General features: G+C 53.3%; 1 pseudogene; it reads left to right on the top strand.

Annotated features, from left to right (window-relative positions):
• Nucleotides 1–5,406: 5,406 nt before the first annotated feature.
• Nucleotides 5,407–6,380, top strand: LOC120324023 (annotated as a pseudogene).
• The last annotated feature ends 4,421 nt before the right edge of the window (nucleotides 6,381–10,801 follow it).

Here is a 10,801-nt window from a genome sequence, read left to right on the forward strand (position 1 = left end):
ATAACATACATTCTTGTTGCTACGGTCAGATCCCATGGAAAACATCATGCATTCCTGTTGCTGCAGTCAGTTACCATGGCAACCATCATACTTCCAGTTGCTACAGTCAGTTTATCATGGCAACCATGACACATTTCCATTGCTACGGTCAGTTACGATGGCAATCATCATACATTCGCACTGCTACGGTCAGTTACCATGGCAACCAGCATACATTCCCATTGCTATGCTCAGTTACCATGGCAACCATCATACATTCCACTTGCTAGGGTCACTTACCATGGCAACCATCATGCATTCTTTATGTCATGGTTGGTTACCATGGCAACTATCATACATTTCCTATTGCTTTAGTCAGTTACCATGGCAACCATCACACATTCCCCTTGCTACAGTCAGTTACCATGGCAACCATCATACCTCCAGTTGCTACAGTCAGTTACCATGGTAACCATCAAACATTTCCATTGCTTTGGTCTGTTACCATGGCAACCATCACACATTCCAGTTGCTAGGGTCAGTTACCATGGCAACCATCATACATTCTTATTGCTATGGTTGGTTACCATGGCAACCAGCATACATTTCCATTGGTACGGTCAGTTACCACAGGAACCATAATACTTCCCACTGGTACAGTTGGTTACCATGGCAACCATCATACATTGCCATTGCTACACTCAGTTATCATGGCAATCATCATACAGTCTTATTGCTATGGTCAGTTACCATGGTAAGCATCACACATTTCCCACTGCAAAGGTCAGTTGCCATGGCAACCGTCATACAGTCCCATTGGTATGGTCAGTTACTATGGCAACCATCATAGATTCCTGTTGCTATGATTGGTTACCATGGCAGGTATCATACACTCCCATTGCTATGGTCAGTTACCATGGCAATGAGCATACATTTTTTGTTCTACAGTCAGTTACCATGGCAACCATCACACATTTCGGTTGCTACAGTCAGTTACCATTCATACATTCTTACTGCTATGGTCGGTTGCCATTGAAACCAGCATAAATTCCCATTGCTACAGTCGGTTACCCTGGCAACCAGCATACATTCCTGTTTCACAGTCAGTTACCACGGTAACCATCATACTTCCCACTGCTACGGTCGTTTGGCATTGTAACCAGCATACATTCCCGCTTTGATGGTTGGTTACTATGACAGCCATCATACATTCAAATTGCTACGGTCAGTTACCATGGCAACCATCATATTTCCCTTTGGTACAGTCGGTTACCATGGCAACCATCATACATTCTCATTGCTACAGTCAGTTACCATGGCAACCATCATACATTCCCATTGCTACGGTCGGTTACCACGGCAAGAATCAATCATTCCCGTTGCTACAGTCACCATGGCAACCATCACACATTTCTATTGTTACGGTTTGTTACCATCGCAACCATCATAGATTCTCATTGCTATGCTCGGTTACCATGGCAACCATCATAATTTCCATTGTTACAGTCAGTTACCATGGCAACCATCATACATTTCCATTGCTATGGGCAGTTATCATGGCAACCAGCATACATTCCTGTTGCCACGGTCGGCTACCATGGCAACCATCATACATTCTTATTGCTGTAGTCAGTTACCATGGCAACCAGCATACATTCCTATTGCTATGGTTAGTTTCTAAGGGAACCTCTTGGTTCCTCTTGGACAGAAGCAGATGCAGATGAGCCTCCCTGTTGCCCACCAACCTGCCAGCTGTGCTCTAAAGGCCTGTGTGCCAAGGGCTGTCTTGAACAAGACCCTGCACAAACCTCTGGGACTCTTTGCATCCTGTCCTGGTGCCTTTCCAGTGAATTCCAGGGTTATCAAAGCCAACTGGAATGGGCTCTTTGTCTCACTCCACAAGGTCACCCAAACTAGTCTCTCCTCTGACCCTCACCCACAAAAATTCACCCAATTCCTTCATCCCCCAGAGCAGCTGCACAGGTCCAAGAAGCTCCTTCCTGCTGAGAACACCTCTCTCCTGCTCTTTCTCTCCTGGGTCTCCTTGGCCTTCTCTCCCAGCCCATCACAGCACCAAAACCTGGGAACTGTCTCAGCAGGCCTGGGTTGTTATTGCCTCCAAGTGGAAGGAAGAGAGACTTGGGGCTGCAGCTCCTCCTCCTGTGCCCCACACGCAGGGCATTGGGGCCTGTCTGGCTGCAGCCCCTCAGCGGGGGCACCGGGGTCAGAACAGACTTGCAGTGGGGAAAGCTGCTCTGAAAGCCCCGAGAGCTGGGCTGTGCAGAGGCTTTGCTGACAATGGCCTTGGGGGGGGACGTGCTGGGACTCAGGCCCAGGGGGAAAATCCCAGGCCTGATCCCTGAGGAGATCAGCACATGCTGCTGAAATGCTGGGGGAGAGCAGAGCCAGCAGAAGGAGGAAACAAGTGTGGACAGCCTGGGCTGATGGGATTTGGACTCGTGCCTGGCCCGGCCTTGGCTGGGCAGAGAAGGGACAGCCTTTGTATCCCTGCAGGGCTGGGATTCACTCCCTGCCCCAAAGGCCCCCAATGTGTCTGAGAAGCCCTGGGTGGTGCCTGTCCCACAACTGCTGGGAATGGGGACGGGCTTCCTGCACAGGCCCTGTGCTGTCCAGGGCAGCTGCTGCACTTGTGCTGCAGAGCCCTGGCACCTCCCCTGGCACTACAGGCCCCTCTTTGGCTGTTCAGTCCAGGCTCAGCTGCCCTCAATTAGGTTCAGCAGTGAAGGGATGTCCAGGAGACAACTGCCATTGTACTCTGAGCACATGTAGAAAATACCCTGATAAAGAACAGGACAGAGACCTCTCTCCCTGTGCCACCTGACTCCAGTTGGTCACCTGAGCACCTCTAGGGGCTGCTCTGGACAGAAGGAACAGTGACAGGTTCCCCTGTCCTACATGTGGGCACCTTCTGCCACTGAAGTTGGCCAAAGCAATGTCCCAGCAGCCTCCAAGGAGATCCCACAGCTGCTGCCCTGTCCCTAGGAACTGCTCCATTGGAGCCTGCAGTTCCCAGCAGGAATCTCGGTCACCTCTGGCCCCTCAGAAGGAACCAGGGCTTTGTGTCCCAGCAGGTCACTCCTGGCTTTGGTCTTCCTTCATTCCCAGGGGAGCTGGGACAAGGAGTCACCTGCAGGGGCCTGTTTTGGGCCCACTGAGCTGGGGCAGGAGGAATCCCAGCCCATGGGGGTTGTGGAGGGAGCTGAGTGTCCTTGTGGCCCCAGGTCTGCAGAGCCACAAGGAGACACCTCTGTTGACTCAGCTGAGTTCCTTCCCTCAATGCAGGTGAAGGAGATCCCTCCTGGGCACTGTCTGGGTTTCCTGTCTAATGATGGGACATGAAAAGGGGCCTCCTGAACTTAACTCTGTGTCTGTTTGGAGAAATGACAGTGCTGAAAGAAGTGTCTGTGCCCAGCTGAGAGAAGGAACATCATTATTTCCTTCAGCTGTGTGCCAGCAGGTTCCCCTGGAGCCCCAGGGACAGCTGGAGGAGCCCAGAGGGGCAGAGAAAGGGTTGCCTGGGGCTGTTGCTGTGCTGCTGAGCTGGGCCGGGCTCCTGGCACACAGGGAGCTCCTGGAAACCAAGAAAAGCTTCAAAGAGAGCAGCTCTGCTGGTGAGCAGATTTTCTGCACAGCCCAGCAGGGCTGAGGGCACTGCCTGCAGCACCCAGGGCACAGGAGAGAAGGAACAGAGATGAGAGGCAGCCTGGGCTGGGAGGTGACTGAGCTCTCACCACAGGAGAAACCTTCCCAGGATTTGAAGGAAGAATTCTCTGGCTGTAGGAAAGTTCAGCTTCCCTTCCTGGAGGCATCTCCTCAAGCTGGCACATCCCACAGCTTCCAGGATCTTTCAGCAGGACTCTCCCAGTTGCTGCAGTGCAGGGGAAGTGGCCATATGGCAGAGCAGGGCAGGAGCTGCAGGCAGCAAGGGCAGAGAGGAGAAGGGAGCAGGAGGTTCAAGGGATCCTGGGGTGGGAGGACAGGGCAGAGCTGCTCAGGGCAGGAACCTTGCCAGCCCTTTGCCAGGGTCAGGCTGTGGCTGCAGAGCAGTGCAGGGGAGTTCCTGCAAGTGCCTCTGCCAGCTGCCAAATGGCAGCAGTGGCAGGAGCTGTCAGGATGGCTCTGCTGGATTTGCTGGGGTGCAGCAGGAGAAGCTGCTGCAGAGCAGGACTTGCTGCTGCCCCCTCAGAGGCCCAGGGCCAGAAGGTTCCCTGTGCCAGGGCTGGCTGTGGGGTGGGAAGGTGGGGGTGCAGCCAGGGGTGCCCAGGGCTGTGGGGCAGAGCAGGGTCCTGCCCCCAGGGCTCTGTGTGCTGGGGCAGGGACTCTGCTGCCTGCCAGGGGCAGCTCTCAGCCCGGCCAAGGAGCTGCCACGGGGCTGGGGGAGAAGGGCTGTGGGGAAGGAACAACTCCGGGGAGGGCAGAGCAGGGCAGAGTCCTTCTGATCTCCACAGTGGGCTGCAGGGATGAGGGCTGGTCACAGCTCCAGATCAAAGCAGGAAATTTCCCAGAAGGTATTTCCAAGAGGCACAGACAGACAGGGGGTACCTTAAAGAGAATGAACCAGTTCTTTCAGTGTTATACTCTGGGTTGTCTGGGTGCTGACTGCAACAGGGAAATCAATCTCTGAGCACAGGAGGAGACACTGCAACTTGAATTCTGTTAGATTAGAGGGGATGGAACCTGAGAGTATCAGACATCAAAACTGTCTTATAGATGCATCAGTGTCACTTTTTCAACCTCCCCAGGGTTGCTCTGACATTGCCATCAGAGCCTGTCCAACCAGAGATGCCCCTGGGCAGTGCCCTGTGCTGCTGGGAGGGCTCTGCAGGGCAGAGCTGAGCCCCCAGGGCTGGGATGGGCTCTGGCAGCACTGGCAGGGCCCAGCCCTGGGCCCAGGGAAGCAGCTGCTGGCAGGGACAGCTCCAGGCAGCAGAGCCCTGGGCAGGAAGTGGGGGGCAAGAGCCCCCAAGGCCTTGGGGCAGCTCTGGGGGCCCTTCCCTGCAGCTCTGCTGGGCACTGTGTGCTGGGGCATAGAAATGAGGATTCCTGCAGTGGAAAAGAACCTTCCCCAAGTGTGATGGTAAAAAGAGAAAACACAGGCAAAATTATTCTAAGCTCAGACTAAGCTTCTGCTCTGCAACCCCAGCTCTTCTGAGTCATGGGTGTAGAGATGGAACTTTTGTATTCAAGGACTGTTACATCTGACATTCCTTGTGTGTGTGACAGCTCTACCAAAAAAAAATCCATGTCCCACTGCAGCAGAGCAAAACTGACTCCTTGGCAGTGCATTTGGTGACATTTGACACATCAATTTATTTTAAAAATGGAGTTGCTTTTTCACAGAGGTCTGTCTTAACTGTTCCCTGTCTTTTCCTTTTCTGAAACAGACCCTGTGCTAAGGAACAACAAATGTCCAACAGCAGCTCCATGGCCCAGTTCCTCCTCCTGGCATTGGCAGACAGGCGGGAGCTGCAGCTCCTGCACTTCTGGCTCTTCCTGGCCATCTCCCTGGCTGCCCTCCTGGCCAACGGCCTCATCCTCAGCGCCGTAGCCTGCGACCACCACCTGCACACCCCCATGGGCTTCTTCCTGCTCAACCTCTCCCTCACAGACCTGGGCTGCATCTGCACCACTGTCCCCAAAGCCATGCACAACTCCCTCTGGGACACCACAACCATCTCCTACATGGGATGTGCTGCACAGCTCTTTTTCTTTTATTTCTTCATCTCAGCAGAGTTTCATCTCCTCACCATCATGTGCTACGACCGCTACGTTGCCATCTGCAAACCCCTGCACTACGGGACCCTCCTGGGCAGCAGAGCTTGTGCCCACATGGCAGCAGCTGCCTGGGCCACTGGCTTTCTCAATGCTCTGCTGCACACAGCCAATACATTTTCCCTGCCCCTGTGCCAGGGCAATGCCCTGGGCCAGTTCTTCTGTGAAGTCCCACACATCCTCAAGCTCTCCTGCTCACACTCAGGCTACCTCAGGGAAATTGGGCTCATTGGGGTTGGTGTCTGTTTAGTGTTCGGTTGCTTTGTTTTCATTGTTTTCTCCTATGTGCAGATCTTCAGGGCTGTGCTGAGGATCCCCTCTCAGCAGGGACGGCACAAAGCCTTTTCCACCTGCCTCCCTCACCTGACTGTGGTCTCCCTGTTCCTTAGCACTGCCACATTTTCCAACCTTAAGCCCCCTTCCATCTCCTCCCCATCCCTGGATCTTATTGTGTCAGTTCTGTACTCAGTGGTTCCTCCAGCACTGAACCCCTTCATCTACAGCCTGAGGAACCAGGAACTCAAGGATGCCATAAGGAAAATGATGACTGGATGCTTTTCAGGAGCAACAACCTGCCTTTTTTCTTCTGCAGAACACTCATTGTGTAACCCTTTACTGGCCCATCCTGCCTTCTAAAGCTTTTGAGAGTGGCATGGGGTGGGGTTCCTACATTTTTTCCTCTTTTAATGTTGGTAACACAGAAATTTATTCTTCATCCCATACCTAATTCACTTTATACCTCTTTGTTTTGACCCACAATTGTGTAAATGAGGAATCATTCTCTGTGTGCATTTAAACAAAATAAAAGTTCCTGCAGCAACTTCTTTGTGAAATATCCTGCCTGTTTTATTCTGTACACGAGGAATCTCAATCTCCGAGTATAATAAAGGTCTTGAATTCTTTTTTCCTGATTCCCCCTCCAAGAACTTCCCTGAAGCTGGAGGGCAGTGCCTGTGTGCAGAGGATACAGGAGCACTGCTGGGGAGCAGCAGCTCTTGGGCTTTTCAGAGATGCTCTTTTTCCACTGCCTCCCTCTCCTTTCTGCTCCTTGCCCAAGGTCTGAGTGCTCTGGCAGCTCAGTCACTGCTGTGTCAGCCCTGTGACCATGGGCAGGGACAGGCCCTGGGCACTGCTGGCACAGAGCTGGGCTCCTTAACATCATTTCCATCAGGAAAGGGGATCCCCCTGGGCAGTTCCTGAAGACTTTGTTCTTTTTGAAAGGCTGGTGTAAAGAACAAGGCCAAGGAACAGACTCTCCAAAGTCTCATTGCTTTGCTTGTTTCCCCATTCAGTCCCTGCAGTGAGAGAAGCGACTCACTGGGGTACTTGAGGGCCTGAGGGCTGGTTCAGATGTTCTGTGCTGGTGGCCAGTGGCAAAGGGTCTCCAAGTCACCTGCCTGGGGCTCTGCAGCTTGTGAGGGCTCTGATGGAGGTGAGGACTTGTCTGTAGGAACTCAGGAAGTGCAGGAGAGCACAGAGGATCTGCAGGGACAGCCCGTCCCATCCAGTCAGCAGGGAATGGAGCCCTGGAGCAGAATCCTGCCCAGGGTGGAGTTACCAGAGATCAAGTACTAAATGTCCCTGTGAACTGGTACAGGAGAGTTCTGCAGCCCCAGGGGATGCAGCAGGAACAGAGAAAGGACTCTGGCCAGTGACTCCTCTGACCCACAGTGAACTCCCCTTGTGCCTCCCCAGCTCAGGGGGGGCTGTACCAGAGCCAGGGGTGGCTTTCCAGGAGGGTGTCCTGAAGAACTCTCCAGCCCACAGGTTGCATGGAGTGGAGCCCTGCCCTGCCCTTTGTGCCACTGGAAACAGCCCATGGTCCTGCCAGCCTTGTTCTTGGCTACTGAGCCTTCCAGGACTATGGCAGAGGGTGGAGAGGAGTGATCCCCATCCTGCTGGGTCTGCTCCCCACCCTGACCAGCATGGCCAGGGCAGGCTCAGCCCAGGGTGCCACAGCCCCTCCCTGTGCAGAGCAGCACCTCCAGCTCAGGGCCCCGCAGGGATCCCAGGCTGGGATCTGCAAGTGGCCAAGGCAGCCTGGACACACTGACCTGGGCAAAGGGATGTCCCTGCAGAAGAGCAAGGCAGCATTTCTGGGCCTGCAGAGAGGAATCCCTGACACAGAGAAACCTCTCTCTGCAGCCCCCCTGGGGACAGGCTGCTCTGTCCCTGGGCCAGGACTCTGGGCTGGGCTGGGCAGAGGGGCTGGCACTGAGGGGCACAGTCAGGCTGTGCTGGGCATCTCCTGGAGGTGACACCAGGGCTCCTGCAGTTTCCCTGACCTCCATTTCCTCCTGCCATGCTGAGTGTCCAGCCCCTGAGCTGATGGGGATGCTGAGACTCCTCTCTGTGCCCCAGGAGCTGCTGTGCCCTTCAGAGGGGCTGGGGCTGTGGGGGGAGTGCCCAGAGCTCTGCAGCACCCTGGGCTGGGCACTGCTGTGGGGCCAGACCAGACTGGGTTGCTCCCCCAGTTGACCTCTCTAATGAAATCCCTTCTAATTTTCTCCTGAAGGACCATGAGAATATGTGTTGTGTCCTGAGCACTAAAGTGGAACTGTGGGGTAATAGAAAAGGTTTTGGTGTCATGGATATTGGGAAGGCTGGGCAGTGTCACTGGGAGACCTCTCCCAAACCCTTGGAAAGGCCAGAGCCAGCCCAGAGCTTCCTGGGGCCTTGGCAAAGGCAGACATGGAACCAGTCTGCAAACAGGGCAGCAAGGAGGGTTGGCAGAGTTCCAGACTGCTCAGGCTCAGCAGGGAAGGGGAGAGGGCAAGTCCTCCTGCAGCCATTGCCAGGCATGGGAAGGACAAGGCAGGGATTGCCCAGACTTCAGCAAGGCCTTTGACATGATCTCCTGTGGTCTCCTTAGAGCCAGACTGGTGAGAGCTGGACTGGACAAGTGAAACATGTGGTGAGTGGGAAGTTGAATGACTGATGGGTCTCAAAATCATGGTACAAATTCCTCTTGGCTGAAAATTTGTGACATCCATCAGGGATCAACCCTTGACCATTCCTATGGAACATCTTTATTATGTCTCTGGGTGATGGGATGAAATGCACTTTCCACTCCTTTGTGGATGAGGCCAAGTTGCAGCGAGTCTGTGAGAAACCTCGTCTAGTTAATGGTGACTTGGACAAAAAATGTGGTCAAGATGACTGAGTTGGATAAACTTGTCTTGCCATCAGGTGCCCATCAAGGCCCACGACAATGAAGGAAAAAGTCATGGGTCAGAAGAAAGGCAATTCAAAAGGAGAACAAAAAGACCAAACACAACCAAACCAAACCCAACCAAACGTGGAATGACAGAATATGCTGAGTTGTAAGGGACCCACAGGGAACATCCAGTCCAACCCTTAGCCCTGCACAGGACCATCCCCAAGGGTCACACCATGAGCCTGAGAGGATCATCCAACTTATTTAACTCTGTCAGCCTTGGTGCTGTGCCCACTGCCCTGGGGAGCCTATTCAGTGCCCAACCAACCTCTGGGGGAAGAATCTTTGTCTAAGATCCAACCTAACCCTCCCCTGACAACTTCAGGCCATTCCCTCAGTCCTGTCCCTGGTCCCCCCAGAGCAGAGCTCAGGGCCTGCCCCTCCTCTGCCCCTCCCCAGGAAGTTGGACCTGCACTGAGGTCTCCCCTCAGTCTCCTCTTCTCCAGATGAACACACCAAGTGCCCTCAGTGTCCTCACACGCCTTCCCCCCAAGGCCCTTCCCCATCTCCCTTGCCCTCCTTTGGACACTCTCCAATGGCTCAATCTCTCCCTTCCATTGTGTCCCCCCAAACTGCCCCAATGGTGCAGGTGAGGCCGCCCCAGGGCAGAGCAGAGCGGGACAATCCCCTCCCTGGCCCGGCCGGCCATGCTGGGCCTGATGTCCCCAGGACAGGCTTGGCCCTCCTGGCTGCCAGGGCACTGCTGACTCAGGGCCAACTGGCCACCCACCAGCACCCCCAGGGCCCTTTCCCGGCCCTGCTTTCCAGCCTCTCCTTCCCAGTCTGTCCGTCCAGGCGGGGTTGCCCCATCCCAGGGCAGAATCCGGCACTTCCCCCTGTTGAAGTTCTCAAGGCTCCTAAAGAGCCGGGAGGTTACGGGATGTCCCAGGGCGCCATGGTGACTTCCCAGGGGTCATCCTGAGGAATCTCCTGGAGTCAAAGGGCCATTGTGACCCTGCAGGGCCTTATTGAGTCAAATGGTCATTGTGACACTGTGGAAACTCAGGGAATAAAAGGGCCATTGTGACATTGCAGGGCCTCATGGAACCTTGACTGTTGGGAAACACAAAGGGATTTGTGGGAATGTTTCCCTGGCAACAAGGAGAATTTGGGAGAGGGACCTTTCCACCCCCAGCTATTGATGTGTCCACACATCTCTGCCTGGGTGTGGGGGTGAATTGACTGTGGTGGGAATGTTGTTCTTGTGAATCTCTAATTCAGTCACTGTTAAAATTGTGGCACATGCTATTGAATCACTTGATAACTGTTCAATTGGTCAATGATTAAGTGCTACTAATCTCTTTTCCCCCCTTTCTTTGGATGCAAATCCTTGAAGCCCTGACCCTCTTGCATCCCAAGGCTCTGTGTAAATCATTCTTTCATCAAAAAACACATTTTTTTCATGACATCCACTTTAAAATCTTCTTCCTTAGCAAACTACAAAACAACTCCAATTAGCTGTAGAAGTCTTTAAGACTTGAAGACAATTAAAAGAAAGGTAAATAATTTGTTTTTCACTGTTTTAATGGTGCCACAGTGTGTTTGGTGTTACATCAGCTGTCAGTCCAAGATGGGTCATGTCAGAACTGGTGAGGTTGCGGGGTGAGGAGCAAGGCTGATCATCCAGGGTCAGTGTGGATCTCCTGAGGAGACACTCAGCATCAAGATCACTTGAAGAACACCTCTATCACCTCTCCTCTGAACTAAAAAATAGCCATAATTGAATATAAACAAAAAAAGTACAAACTTTGAAGACTTGTTTTGAAATTGCCTTGAAGACAATTAAAGGAAGACAAAGAGATCCTGAGGGAT

Source organism: Pipra filicauda, unplaced genomic scaffold, assembly GCF_003945595.2.
Source record: "Pipra filicauda isolate LSUMZ 115617 unplaced genomic scaffold, ASM394559v2 scaffold1177_size45478_pilon, whole genome shotgun sequence".
NCBI lineage: Eukaryota > Metazoa > Chordata > Aves > Passeriformes > Pipridae > Pipra > Pipra filicauda.